A 14,457-nucleotide genomic window follows, 5' to 3' on the forward strand; every position below is an offset into this window, starting at 1 on the left:
TTTCACTTAACTTCTCGAGTAGATTTTTTTGCTTGTGAAAATCAGTTTTTCTGAATTTTCTCCAAAAATAAGCATTTTGGGCTTTTATGATCTTCATAGTACTAATATAAACATGTGCATTGCGGTCATTTTAAACTCAAATTTGAGTCTCTAAGACCTTCAGAAGCTGAGATACATATTTCCCATATGCCACCTGATATGAAAAATGGGCGTGGCTCCACAGGGTTGAAACTACTTAAAGAAATTGCTTACTTCATCAATTCTGATTCAAAATGACCTAACTGAGGACCCTGTGTTTAGAAATCTTGTAGACACTGAACTGCTTACTCGATTTTCACTAAATTTCTAGAGTAGATTTTTTTACTCATGCTCAAGTGAAAATCGGTTTTTCTGAATTTTTTCCAAAAATAAGCATTTTGGGCTTTCATGACCTTTATAGTACTAATATAAACATGTGTATTGCGGTCATTTTAAACTCACGTTTGAGTCTCTAAGACCTTCGGAAGCTGAGAAACATATTTCCCATATACGCACCTGATATGAAATATGGGCGTGGCTCCACAGGGTTGGGGCTAGCGACACAAAATTCCCCCCTCGGTGATTTGAGTTACCAATGACCTATTTAACCCGATTCAGTAGCAAAAACCTCTATACATCGAAGTGCACACTCAACACCTCCCTGCTACTGGAGTATATAGGGGGTAAATAGTATTGTGAATATAAGGGCGACGGTAATGCTTGCCAGCTTTGTGATTCTCACAGTTTCTAGAAAACAATGGTACAAAAAATTTTAAAATCCGAGCAAGTTTATTTTTATGGTGCACCCCCTAATATAATCCACATCACCTCGACCCGCGGGCGGAAAAATCGTATAGCACTCGGGCCCGATGGGCCCTCCGTGCTATACGAATATATGTCTTCCTCGGGCTAGCGCCCTCGGGGACATATGAAATATTGCATGCGCACGCGCGTGCAATATTTTGTGCCGCCCGCGAGTCTCCGGTGATATGTATATACATGCATCATATACATTAAAACACAGTTGCGACACGCATTCATAGATCACAGGCGATCTATTGTCATACGTTGTATGACACCCGCCGCGCACGAAGTGCGCGGCTCCCCCTGTATCGTCAGGACGACAAATTACTTGACACCCACCATAGTGAAACGACCGTGGGGGTCGCAACGTGATACAAGCTATCTATACATCACATCTCCGCACGCAATCCTCGCGCGCGCGACTTTTTCGTTGCATGGTAACGGAAGAAATGACATCATAATCATATACTGCAGACCCGCCTAACGCGATCTCCAAAATTAACGTTTTTCTGCCGAAACCTCCATTCGTAACCTTTCACTATTGCCTTTTTTCAAAAGGGTGAAAAGGAAAAAATTACCGAGAATATTAAGTTGCATTTTAGTGGTTTCCTAGTCGAGTGAGTGTGATGTGAGTGTAAGTGGTAAGATAAAATATATAAGCATTGGTCTTTTATTTATTAAAGGGCTCGTCTGTTAAGTTAGTTGTCTCATCTCTCACTTTTCCTTGCAAAGAGAAACTTTTAGGAGAAACCGATCCAAACATTATACTTATAGTTGCATGTGACACTGTATCACTTTCTATATTAATATAGAAGCCGCATGAGAGTGCAGTATAAGTGATTATAAATACCAAGCTCGTTGGACCAGGTGAGCTCCCATGCTTGTGAAACTAAATGCGAATTTGCGTGTGATGTGAGTGTAAGATAAAAGATATAAGCATTGGTCTCTTACTTATTAAAGTGCTCGTCTGTTAAGCTAGTTGTCTCATCTCTCACTTTTCCTTGCAAAGAGAAACTTTTAGGAGAAACCGATCCAAACATTATACTTATAGTTGCATGTGACACTGTATCACTTTCTATATTAATATAGAAGCCGCATGAGAGTGCAGTAGTGATTATATATAATAAGCTCCCAAGGCTATTTATTACTTACTCTTTTGGTTCTCCGGTCCATTTGACAACACTTTTTGGGCACTCAAATTCGTATTCCTTGGCCAATTTTTAAATTTTTCATGCTGATTTGAAGGCCATTAAAGCATTTGAACCAGTCGAAAAATTTTAAGTTGTATATCTTTTACGGTTTTTGTGGGAAGTCGTGTTAAAGTTGATGCCGTGGTGTTAGTAAAATGGTACCCTTATAAAAGCTCAGATTTATTTTCTGACAGAAAGCTAGAAATAATCCAAAATATCAAAATTGTTCTACACTCATTTTAATGACAGTTCATGACCTTAAATTGCACGAGAAATTTATTAAACTCGGATTCAGAGTTCCTTATGCCTTAAACTTCAGGTTTTACCAATGTGGCCCAGGTTATCTCGTGTCAAATGACTGAAAAAAGAACACCAACAAAAACCTGCCTCCATTTATAACTGACTAGAAACCCGCTAGTCGAAAGCTTTGTTCGAGGAAATTAAAAAAATTATTTATGTTTAAATTTATCTAGTCTCTTCACATCACCATTTAGCTCAAAGCTCTTTACTGTAGAAAGTATGGATTTTATTTGACAATGACGAAAACTTTGTAAGTATTCGGTCATCAAAATGAGTTTATAACAAGGTCGATATTTTGGTAAATTTTTTTTCTGTCATAAATTGAATTTGGGTTTCTATAGGGGGTAATAGAGATATACTACAGTACAGTACTTACATTCACATTCACAACCACGGGAGCTCACCTGGTCCAATGAGCGCGAAACGGAGAACAAGCTCTGGATACGTCACAGTCACGTGACCTCAGGCTCACAATCACGTGACCTCAGACCCAATCAACTGACTTCTGGCCTGGTCAGCCACTGGGAGACTTTGGGTCAGAAAACTGATCCGGCCCCCAAGAGGGGTCAGATCACGTCACTAATTAATGACGTATAATTAGTGATGTGATCCATAGATTGAATATAATTAACACAGAAATGGACTAGATCTGGGGTAGAGTTCACATGTCAATTCTGTAAATCATAGCTGTACATTAAGAAGTAAACATGATCTAACTGCTCGACTCGTAGATCACATAAGGGACGGGAGCTCTTGCTAAAGGAGGGTTCTCGTATCAAGGGATGTGAGACGTACTTGCCAAAGGCATGTAAGGAGAGTGAGCCGATCAAGTGTTCTTAGGTATATATACTGGAAGATAGTAGTATCGCAGGTAGTAGTATCGCATTCTATCAAAAGTCATGCCTACCTTTTCTACACGACATACCCAACAAAGATTGAGTACTTGTTCGCTGTTGCGAAATACTTTGGTAATAATATTGAGTAATTTGTTGTATTCTGAAGTATTATATATACCAACCAATACATTGTCTCAATTTAAAACATCCATGGATCACATCACTAATTATACGCCACAAGCTTCAAGCTTGCACGTTAATTAATTGATGACGTATATTGTGGTCATATCACTTCTGACCCAAGGTCTGGCAGTCAGCTCCCTGTAATTACATGATCTTGAGGTGACGTACGACACCTCGCTGCAAATTTTCACATGCCAAAAACGTAAGATTCTTAAGGAGTTGTGCGAGATGACGATACATAGAGGCCGCAGAATCATGAGGACTACCAGATCCTCATGGTTGAACCTAAGCGATCCATGATATCACGACAAGCCCTACTATACGGCTACAGTAAACAATGATCATTATACTTTCTGCACCAGCAATACACAATATCCAACTCAAAACAGGTATCTATTGTAATTCGTGTTATGATGATAAAATTACACGTCAGTGTTGAAGGGTTGGGCGGGGTCAATCATGAGGCAAAATGGTTTTCGTGCATAGCCAGGCCTTGAAGGCCAAAAAGTTAGAAGGTGTGTTTTAATTGTTTTATCAACAAACATTTCTGGCCACAGTTCATACTTTCATAGAGCAATACTGTTTTAGATTATGTTAACAATTTCTTAACCGTTGTATCCACAATCTGAATTATCATATCGATACCATTACCACCTTTCTTTCATACTCATGGAATCAATATAACGATCGCAATACAGATATCAAGGAGCTATGATGATGATGATGAAGATTGTGGCAGTATTTCTACTCGTGGCTGGATTCAATGGTAAGCAAAATGGTGGTTTATTTTAATCTGATTTAATTTGCGAATACCGAATTTCTATCGATTTATTACTAATACATGATATCGACATTACATTGGTATTTTTACACCAAACATTCAAAAAAAATACCCAATTACAATGTAACCCAATTTAGTGTATCGTTTTGATAGGGAATAGGATTGTTCTGGATGTATTTAATGTGAAACTGGAGTTTATGAGAAATTCAGATAACCCATTGAGCCCCACTATAACAGGTGGGAGATGCACTTATTTAATCATTAATTAATCTTTAATTAACGCGTATTTAATATTACAACTTTTCAGCTCAATCACAAACACCACCATGTGTTAATAAATTTGACACTATGAATGGTTTTGAAAACATGTGTAATATACATACTACACTTGGGCAAGGAAACTGCCTAGGAGCAAAAGAAGAAACACTTAGAGAAAATTGCGCTAAAGCTTGCGGTTTCTGCTATTAGCTAACTGGGTGCTAAGTGCAGATACCTCTAATGATGACGTGATCACGTTATACTTGCTCTAACATGCAGTAGCGCGGGACCGCAGTACGCGTAGACACATGTGTGATCACGTGATACCTGATGGGTGGAGGTTACGAGGACAATTATTCATTGTTATCTTAATCAATGGGCACAATAAGTTGATTTCTGTAATCATAGCTTACAATCTTATAATGTGTTTAAAACGATTCCGTATTACTATACTATTCTTCTAAACTGTAACAATTTTCCTGTATTTGATGCTTTTAGCATTTGAATTTAAGTATCTGTCTTATTTGTAAAAATTAAACATAATGTTATCACAGATACAGCAATCAATCCGCTAGTTGATTATTTTTATTAACAGTAGATAAAAAAATGGTCTGCTCTAAAGTAAAGTATAAAAAACACATTAGTTTGTCGAAGTCCCACCGAGTATAGCATTTTGCATAATAATAACAAGCAAACGACAAGCAAACAACAAGCAAACAACAAGCAAACAACAAGCAAACAACAAGCAAACAACAAGCAAACAACAAGCAAACAACAAACAACAAGCAAACAACAAGCAACCAACAAGCAAACAACAAGCAAACAACAAGCAAACAAACAACAAACAACAGACAAACAAGAAGCAAACAACAAACAAACAACAAGCAAACGACAAGCAAACAACAAGCTAACAACAAGCAAACAACAAGCAAACAACAAACAAACAACAATTTAGTGGTACTGAACAGAGGGATTTTACTAGTTTGTGATTGCTATTGGCAGGCTAGACACATCATTGGATAATACGAGTATGCATGATCACTGATACTTGTTAATTTGTTACACATGCTGCTGCAGACGTCTCACAATCCAGGGACTTTATATCGCAAGACATGAGACGGTAACTTGTTAAGAAGTTCATTCTCCATCAACAGTTCTGCTTGAATTGACACGTTACCTCTTCGTGATATATATTCATATGACTGTCGAGAAGTGCTCTGATAAGAGAAAAGTGCATAAAATATTGCAGCCATGCGACCTGCTCTAATGATCCCCAATCCAGTTGCCGAAATTTTGGATTCTGAGGTTGCAGGGGAATATCAGAATTGAACATCCTGCTTTTGTAAAAAAGCCAAGGGAGAAGCAGACTATTAGCAGGGTGATAACACCACCCAGCAAGGGAGAAGCAGACTATTAGCAGGGTGATAACACCACCCAGCAAGGGAGAAGCAGACTATAATTAGCAGGGTGATAACACCACCCAGCAAGGGAGAAGCAGATCACTATTAGCAGGGTGATAACACCACCCAGCAAGGGAGAAGCAGACTATTAGCAGGGTGATAACACCACCCAGCAAATTTGGGTACGACAGCCCCCATTTCAAGGCGAATAGCCATTATTAACCATACATAGCTCTATTTGCTGGTTGTGTCCTGCTCGGAAAGTGAACTAAAAGCCCACCCCATTAAGTGAGAAGAGGGCCATATCCAAGAAGCCCGACCCAGTGTGCGGACTATAGTTAGGTGGTGCGCGTTAAAATTAAACTTGCTCGGATCTCAAAAATGTTTACACCATCTTTTTAGTGAGATTGTGACAAATTTTTCAGTACGAAATTTGCAATATATATTTTAAAATAATTAGTGGACATAATTTAGGTCTCACATTTTATAGCGCGCGGCTTTAGGAAGCAATATTTAAACCGACCGATTGAAAAAATTTTATGAGACGCAAATCAAGCGCTATCATATCAGACGTTTAAAATTTGTTTCATAAAATTCCTTTTACTTCGACGTTTAACTATTATTTGTAAGGTCTTAGCCTAGTTCCCAATTTTACCTGTGTTGCCTGATTTTTCTTTGTGATAATGAGCTGTAGTTCCCTCACCCTTACACTTTCATTGTGTGCCGAAGATGCTAAGTTCGTTGAAATGTACGAACTATTTAAAAATATTTTGCCTGATCTAGAACTTGTAGATTTTTTTCAGCCTAACTCCAAGCTAAGTTTATTGAAACCGTCAGAAGTTACATATCTGCACATGCATTCTTTATTGTCGATCCACTTCAGCAGAAAGGCTTGTTCGAATCGTAGAACTGGTGTTAAGTTCGGGGGATATTCAGGTTGTTCGAAAAAAAGTGAGCCTGGGATTTATTTCAGTCTTGTTCATGTCACCTCCATTTGCGAACTGATTACTGGCCAAGCTATTTTAGGAAAGGATGTTAAGTTGATTTGGGACCATCTACGTCAAAGCTTTCAATTATGTTTGTCTGAAGAATCCAGACGATTTATTGGTGACACTCCATTTGATTTGAAAGCCATAGTCTCTAATCCAGTTCCAATCCGGCCAGGGCAAAATGTTCATCGTATTATTCTTAGAACTAGGGTTGTGAAAAAACGATCTCTGTCCCCAGGTATTCAATGTATCAGCCCCCCTAAGGTAGCTAAACTTACTCAACCTCTTTGTATTGGTAACTCAGCTCTGACTGTGAGGCCTTATAAAAACTATACTCTGGCACATAGGTCTACTGTAATTAGACAAAACTCTCGTATTAAGTCTCTGCAACTTCAAAATCGTCTACTGCTAATTAAATATACACAAAAAGAGAACGAAAATTTGGTTTTGGCCAACGATTTAAAGAATTTGCAAGCAGGTCATTTTGAATTGCAGGAAAAATTTCAAGAACATGTAGTCATGCAAAATACTGTTGTTAAAGATAACAAGAATCTAACTGGGAAATTGAAATCTTTCAATGAAAATATTGACTATCTTACGAACAAATTGTTGTCATTAGAAGATATTCAGAATGATTTAGAAGTAATCGAGGATCAAATTGAGGACCCAAACTTCGACTCAGTTAAATTAGAAAAACAAATGAGAATTTTGATCAACATCAGTTTACTCAAATTGAAGTCCGACATTTCATCAAAAATATCAACCCAGCTATTCATTTGGGTATTATACTACTCCGTCAAATAGGACGTGTATCTTTGGAAAACACCATGCCTTTGTTCCTTGCATTAGCCAACTCGGTTTTTGGTCAAATAATATTTCATGTTGTATGAACATTTAGATATTAGAAATGTAAAATGTGATATTTGAACTGTGAAATTTGAAATGTGAATATCGTTATGAAGAATGTATTGAATTAAGTTTGTTTCCTCAAGGGAAAAGGTCAAATGAAGACCTGGTTTCTACTGGATAACCCAGAATCCGAGAAACTGCGAACACAGCCAGTATTTTCTCAACAAACTTCCGCTATACTTGAGAATGGCGTAGTAGTCCCCAGTCCCAGTCCTAACAATATAGCTAGGACTGGTCGGCCTAATTCGGGACGTCCCAATAGAGAGAGAGAGCCGTAGAGCCCGCCGCCCCCTTACCACTCACGACTTTGCGGATGAAAATTACAGGAAATCAACCTCGAAACTTCTCAAAATTTTGTAGCGTGAGTATTGCGGATGAAAATTACAGGAAATCAACCTCGAAACTTCTCAAAATTTTGTAGCGTGAGTATTGGAGCATGACATGAAATGGATATATGTTCGATTCGAGCCTGGGTGATTATTATGATCCGATGTTTGGTGGAACAAGATTACAAACGTGACTTGATGAGCGTGAGCACAATGATTCTACGAGGGATTTGCAGCCAGCAGCAGCACATGATGGTCTTGTGGTTTCAGAAATTATAATTATAAATTAATGATTGTTATGTTCAATGGGATTCTGTATGATATTGATTCAGTTTCTTCCGATTTCTTTTTACAGCCCAATTTTGGTGTTTATTTTTGATTTTTCCAGTAAAGGGTTCTGGTTCATTGGAATAGACAGATTGTAACCTCGAACAACCGATCATTATTAATTAGAGGAACGGACAAAGCATTTAATGCCATAACATTACCCTAATCCTTTCCATAATTCTAACCTTTACTCTATACTAACTGTGGTAATGTCGTGGAGAAGTAACAACTCGTTTTAATCCATAGAAAGGCTATAAAAGGAATATGAATGAGTTAGTAAACAATGTCTAATAACCATATACATATTAATCAATTCAGAATATAATATCATGGTAAAATTTTGCACGAAATTTTAAAAACAATAGTCCAAGCTGTTCAGTGCAAGTCTAAACTTTTTAACCTATAGGATCGATATAATGGAAGTGTAATATCATGTGTAGCGTGAAGCGTCGTGTTTTTAAATCTGTAGTTCATAGTACTTCATGATCACAGTGTACTTTTGATAACAGTGTGCAGTGCCCTTTCCAGAGGGGTTTTTTTTTTAAAGAATTCTTTAACATTACTATTTTCTATCTATTACTGTTTGTATTATAATTTTGAGTAAACATTAATCAAGTAAACCGCTCGATTCCCAATCAGTGATTTAGCACGCTCGAGAAACTAAAGTAAAAACTAATATCTGTAAGAAAAAGCTCACGCTGGTGGATATAATCCACATCACCTCGACCCGCGGGCGGAAAAATCGTATAGCACTCGGGCCCGATGGGCCCTCCGTGCTATACGAAAATATGTCTTCCTCGGGCTAGTATAGCGCCCTCGGGGACATATGAAATATTGCATGCGCACGCGCGTGCAATATTTTGTGCCGCCCGCGAGTCTCCGGTGATATGTATATACATGCATCATATACATTAAAACACAGTCGCACCACGCATTCATAGATCACAGGCGATCTATTGTCGTACGTTGTATGACCCGCCGCGCACGAAGTGCGCCGCTCCCCCTGTATCGTCAGGACGACAAATTACTTGACACCCACCATAGTGAAACGACCGTGGGGGTCGCAACGTGATACAAGCTATCTATACATCACATCTCCGCACGCAATCCTCGCGCGCGCGACTTTTTCATTTTTCGTTGCATGGTAACGGAAGAAATGACATCATAATGATATACAGACCCGCCTAACGCGATCTCCAAAATTAACGTTTTTCTGCCGAAACCTCTATTCGTAACCTTTCACTATTGCCTTTTTTCAAAAGGGTGAAAAGGAAAAAATTACCGAGAATATTAAGTTGCATTTTAGTGGTTTCCTAGTCGAGTGAGTGTGATGTGAGTGTAAGATAAAATATATAAGCATTGGTCTATTATTTATTAAAGGGCTCGTCTGTTAAATTAGTTGTCTCATCTCTCACTTTTCCTTGCAAAGAGAAACTTTTAGGAGAAACCGATCCAAACATTATACTTATAGTTGCATGTGACACTGTATCACTTTCTATATTAATATAGAACTAGAAGCCGCATGAGAGTGCAGTATAAGTGATTATAAATACCAAGCTCGTTGGACCAGGTGAGCTCCCATGCTTGTGAAACTAAATGTGAATTTGCGTGTGATGTGAGTGTAAGATAAAAGATATAAGCATTGGTCTCTTACTTATTAAAGTGCTCGTCTGTTAAGCTAGTTGTCTCATCTCTCACTTTTCCTTGCAAAGAGAAACTTTTAGGAGAAACCGATCCAAACATTATACTTATAGTTGCATGTGACACTGTATCACTTTCTATATTAATATAGAAGCCGCATGAGAGTGCAGTAGTGATTATATATAATAAGCTCCCAAGGCTATTTATTACTTACTCTTTTGGTTCTCCGGTCCATTTGACAACACTTTTTGGGCACTCAAATTCGTATTCCTTGGCCAATTTTTAAATTTTTCATGCTGATTTGAAGGCCATTAAAGCATTTGAACCAGTCGAAAAATTTTAAGTTGTATATCTTTTACGGTTTTTGTGGGAAGTCGTGTTAAAGTTGATGCCGTGGTGTTAGTAAAATGGTACCCTTATAAAAGCTCAGATTTATTTTCTGACAGAAAGCTAGAAATAATCCAAAATATCAAAATTGTTCTACACTCATTTTAATGACAGTTCATGACCTTAAATTGCACGAGAAATTTATTAAACTCGGATTCAGAGTTCCTTATGCCTTAAACTTCAGGTTTTACCAATGTGGCCCAGGTTATCTCGTGTCAAATGACTGAAAAAAGAACACCAACAAAAACCTGCCTCCGTTTATAACTGACTAGAAACCCGCTAGTCGAAAGCTTTGTTCGAGGAAATTAAAAAAATTATTTATGTTTAAATTTATCTAGTCTCTTCACATCACCATTTAGCTCAAAGCTCTTTACTGTAGAAAGTATGGATTTTATTTGACAATGACGAAAACTTTGTAAGTATTCGGTCATCAAAATGAGTTTATAACAAGGTCGATATTTTGGTAAATTTTTTTTCTGTCATAAATTGAATTTGGGTTTCTATAGGGGGTAATAGAGATATACTACAGTACAGTACTTACATTCACATTCACAACCACGGGAGCTCACCTGGTCCAATGAGCGCGAAACGGAGAACAAGCTCTGGATACGTCACAGTCACGTGACCTCAGGCTCACAATCACGTGACCTCAGACCCAATCAACTGACTTCTGGCCTGGTCAGCCACTGGGAGACTTTGGGTCAGAAAACTGATCCGGCCCCCAAGAGGGGTCAGATCACGTCACTAATTAATGACGTATAATTAGTGATGTGATCCATAGATTGAATATAATTAACACAGAAATGGACTAGATCTGGGGTAGAGTTCACATGTCAATTCTGTAAATCATAGCTGTACATTAAGAAGTAAACATGATCTAACTGCTCGACTCGTAGATCACATAAGGGACGGGAGCTCTTGCTAAAGGAGGGTTCTCGTATCAAGGGATGTGAGACGTACTTGCCAAAGGCATGTAAGGAGAGTGAGCCGATCAAGTGTTCTTAGGTATATATACTGGAAGATAGTAGTATCGCAGGTAGTAGTATCGCATTCTATCAAAAGTCATGCCTACCTTTTCTACACGACATACCCAACAAAGATTGAGTACTTGTTCGCTGTTGCGAAATACTTTGGTAATAATATTGAGTAATTTGTTGTATTCTGAAGTATTATATATACCAACCAATACATTGTCTCAATTTAAAACATCCATGGATCACATCACTAATTATACGCCACAAGCTTCAAGCTTGCACGTTAATTAATTGATGACGTATATTGTGGTCATATCACTTCTGACCCAAGGTCTGGCAGTCAGCTCCCTGTAATTACATGATCTTGAGGTGACGTACGACACCTCGCTGCAAATTTTCACATGCCAAAAACGTAAGATTCTTAAGGAGTTGTGCGAGATGACGATACATAGAGGCCGCAGAATCATGAGGACTACCAGATCCTCATGGTTGAACCTAAGCGATCCATGATATCACGACAAGCCCTACTATACGGCTACAGTAAACAATGATCATTATACTTTCTGCACCAGCAATACACAATATCCAACTCAAAACAGGTATCTATTGTAATTCGTGTTATGATGATAAAATTACACGTCAGTGTTGAAGGGTTGGGCGGGGTCAATCATGAGGCAAAATGGTTTTCGTGCATAGCCAGGCCTTGAAGGCCAAAAAGTTAGAAGGTGTGTTTTAATTGTTTTATCAACAAACATTTCTGGCCACAGTTCATACTAGGAACCGACCGGATTGGGGTTTTGGCTGTCGGACCGGATTCAGCCGGATTTGGATCTCAAATCCGGCAAGCCGGATTTTGCCGGACCGGAACCGGTGGTTTCAGAGTGAAATAAAAGGCAGCCGGATTTTGCCGGATGTTGCCGGAAAATTTCCTTCCTTTCCACGCCTAATCTTCATCGAGCACTTCTTGCAGCTTGCATAAGGGATCCCATTTTCTTCTGAGTAGAACAAGCAGACGGACGATGTTTTAGATTTACTACTACTCGACTCGACTTAGGGCGGCTTCAACGTCCGAACAGATATAGTTTTTTTACAAATCTTCCTATCTACTACTAGACATTGCTTAAACAAGCAGTACGTAGCAGACACAATGTAACACGAGTAGACACGAGTCACGACACTAGACGAGTAATAATCAGAAATGATATCTAATTGGCATATGCTGCCAGACCCCGGCCCTGATTGAGCGCGTTTGTGCGAATTCCCTTTTTTTCATGCAAGTCTGAGTATCATTGGGTCACGTGACTTACAACCAGAGGTGCTTAATAAGGTTGTTCGTAAGCAGGCACTGTCTAGTACAGTACTAATCACCGTCTGGCGTCTAGAGCTGAGTCACATGATTGCAGTAATGAGCTAATTAAACCCTGAACACGTGACCTTCATATTTCGTATTTCATAATCAGAAGATTAAATACTGCCAATTTTGCGATTATAGCCGGGGGCTAGCCCAGGGAGGTGGCCCAAAATATTTTCCGGTTTTTTCTAAGTCCGCACCTACCCCTCGATACACTATTCTGTATTCTGGACTCAAGGTTTCCCCCGGTAATGCGATCTCGGAAGGCAGGCCTCCCCTTTGCAACACGAGCTCGGAAGCGGGAGCTCTCGATACAGGAGGTACGTCTCGAGAACGACTCGGACCGAAAACTTTTAAGTAAAATTTTTCAAAGTTTTTCTGAAAACCACTTTTTTCCACGATTCAGGCTACCCTGTTCATTATTAGCCGAAAATATTTTTTTGGTTTTTCGAAGTCCGCACCTACCCATCGATACACAATTCTGGACTCGAGGTTTCCCCCGGTAATGTGATCTTGGAAGGCAGGCCTCCCCTTTGCAACACGAGCTCTCGATACAGGAGGTACGTCTCAGGAACGACTCGGACCGAAAAACTTCTAAGTCAAAATTTTTCAAAGTTTTTCTGAAAACCACTTTTTTCCACGATTCAGGCTACCCTGTTCATTATTAGCCGAAAATATTTTTTTGGTTTTTCGAAGTCCGCACCTACCCATCGATACACAATTCTGGACTCGAGGTTTCCCCCGGTAATGTGATCTTGGAAGGCAGGCCTCCCCTTTGCAACACGAGCTCGGAAGCGGGAGCTCTCGATACAGGAGGTACGTCTCGAGAACGACTCGGACCGAAAAACTTCTAAGTCAAAATTTTTAAAAGTTTTTTCTTAAAACCACTTTTTTCCACGATTCAGGCTACCCTGTTCATTATTAGCCGAAAATATTTTTTTGGTTTTTCGAAGTCCGCACCTACCCATCGATACACAATTCTGGACTCGAGGTTTCCCCCGGTAATGTGATCTTGGAAGGCAGGCCTCCCCTTTGCAACACGAGCTCGGAAGCGGGAGCTCTCGATACAGGAGGTACGTCTCGAGAACGACTCGGACCGAAAAACTTCTAAGTCAAAATTTTTCAAAGTTTTTCTGAAAACCACTTTTTTCCACGATTCAGGCTACCCTGTTCATTATTAGCCGAAAATATTTTTTTGGTTTTTCGAAGTCCGCACCTACCCATCGATACACAATTCTGGACTCGAGGTTTCCCCCGGTAATGTGATCTTGGAAGGCAGGCCTCCCCTTTGCAACACGAGCTCGGAAGCGGGAGCTCTCGATACAGGAGGTACGTTTCGAGAACGACTCGGACCGAAAAACTTCTAAGTCAAAATTTTCAAAGTTTTTCTGAAAACCACTTTTTTCCACGATTCAGGCTACCCTGTTCATTATTAGCCGAAAATATTTTTTTGGTTTTTCGAAGTCCGCACCTACCCATCGATACACAATTCTGGACTCGAGGTTTCCCCCGGTAATGTGATCTTGGAAGGCAGGCCTCCCCTTTGCAACACGAGCTCGGAAGCGGGAGCTCTCGATACAGGAGGTACGTTTCGAGAACGACTCGGACCGAAAAACTTCTAAGTCAAAATTTTTTAAAAGTTTTTTCTTAAAACCACTTTTTTCCACGATTCAGGCTACCCTGTTCATTATTAGCCGAAAATATTTTTTTGGTTTTTCGAAGTCCGCACCTACCCATCGATACACAATTCTGGACTCGAGGTTTCCCCCGGTAATGTGATCTT

At 39.3% G+C, this 14,457-nt stretch overlaps 1 protein-coding gene and 1 long non-coding RNA gene across 2 annotated transcripts in view; one reads left to right on the forward strand and one right to left on the reverse strand.

The window, feature by feature from the left end:
• LOC134825991 (lysosomal cholesterol signaling protein-like) overlaps window positions 1-14,457 on the reverse strand; it is a 383,362-nt gene that overhangs the window by 299,606 nt on the left and 69,299 nt on the right. The gene's annotated exons all lie outside the window — the stretch shown is intronic.
• LOC134821091 (uncharacterized) lies at window positions 1,969-4,881 on the forward strand. The gene is made up of 2 exons (XR_010160970.1): window positions 1,969-4,097; window positions 4,420-4,881. It is a non-coding gene; the product is annotated as an uncharacterized LOC134821091 (long non-coding RNA).

This window comes from Bolinopsis microptera, chromosome 1 (genome assembly GCF_026151205.1).
Source record: "Bolinopsis microptera isolate Bmic1 chromosome 1, MBARI_Bmic_1.0, whole genome shotgun sequence".
NCBI classification, from domain to species: Eukaryota; Metazoa; Ctenophora; class Tentaculata; order Lobata; family Bolinopsidae; genus Bolinopsis; species Bolinopsis microptera.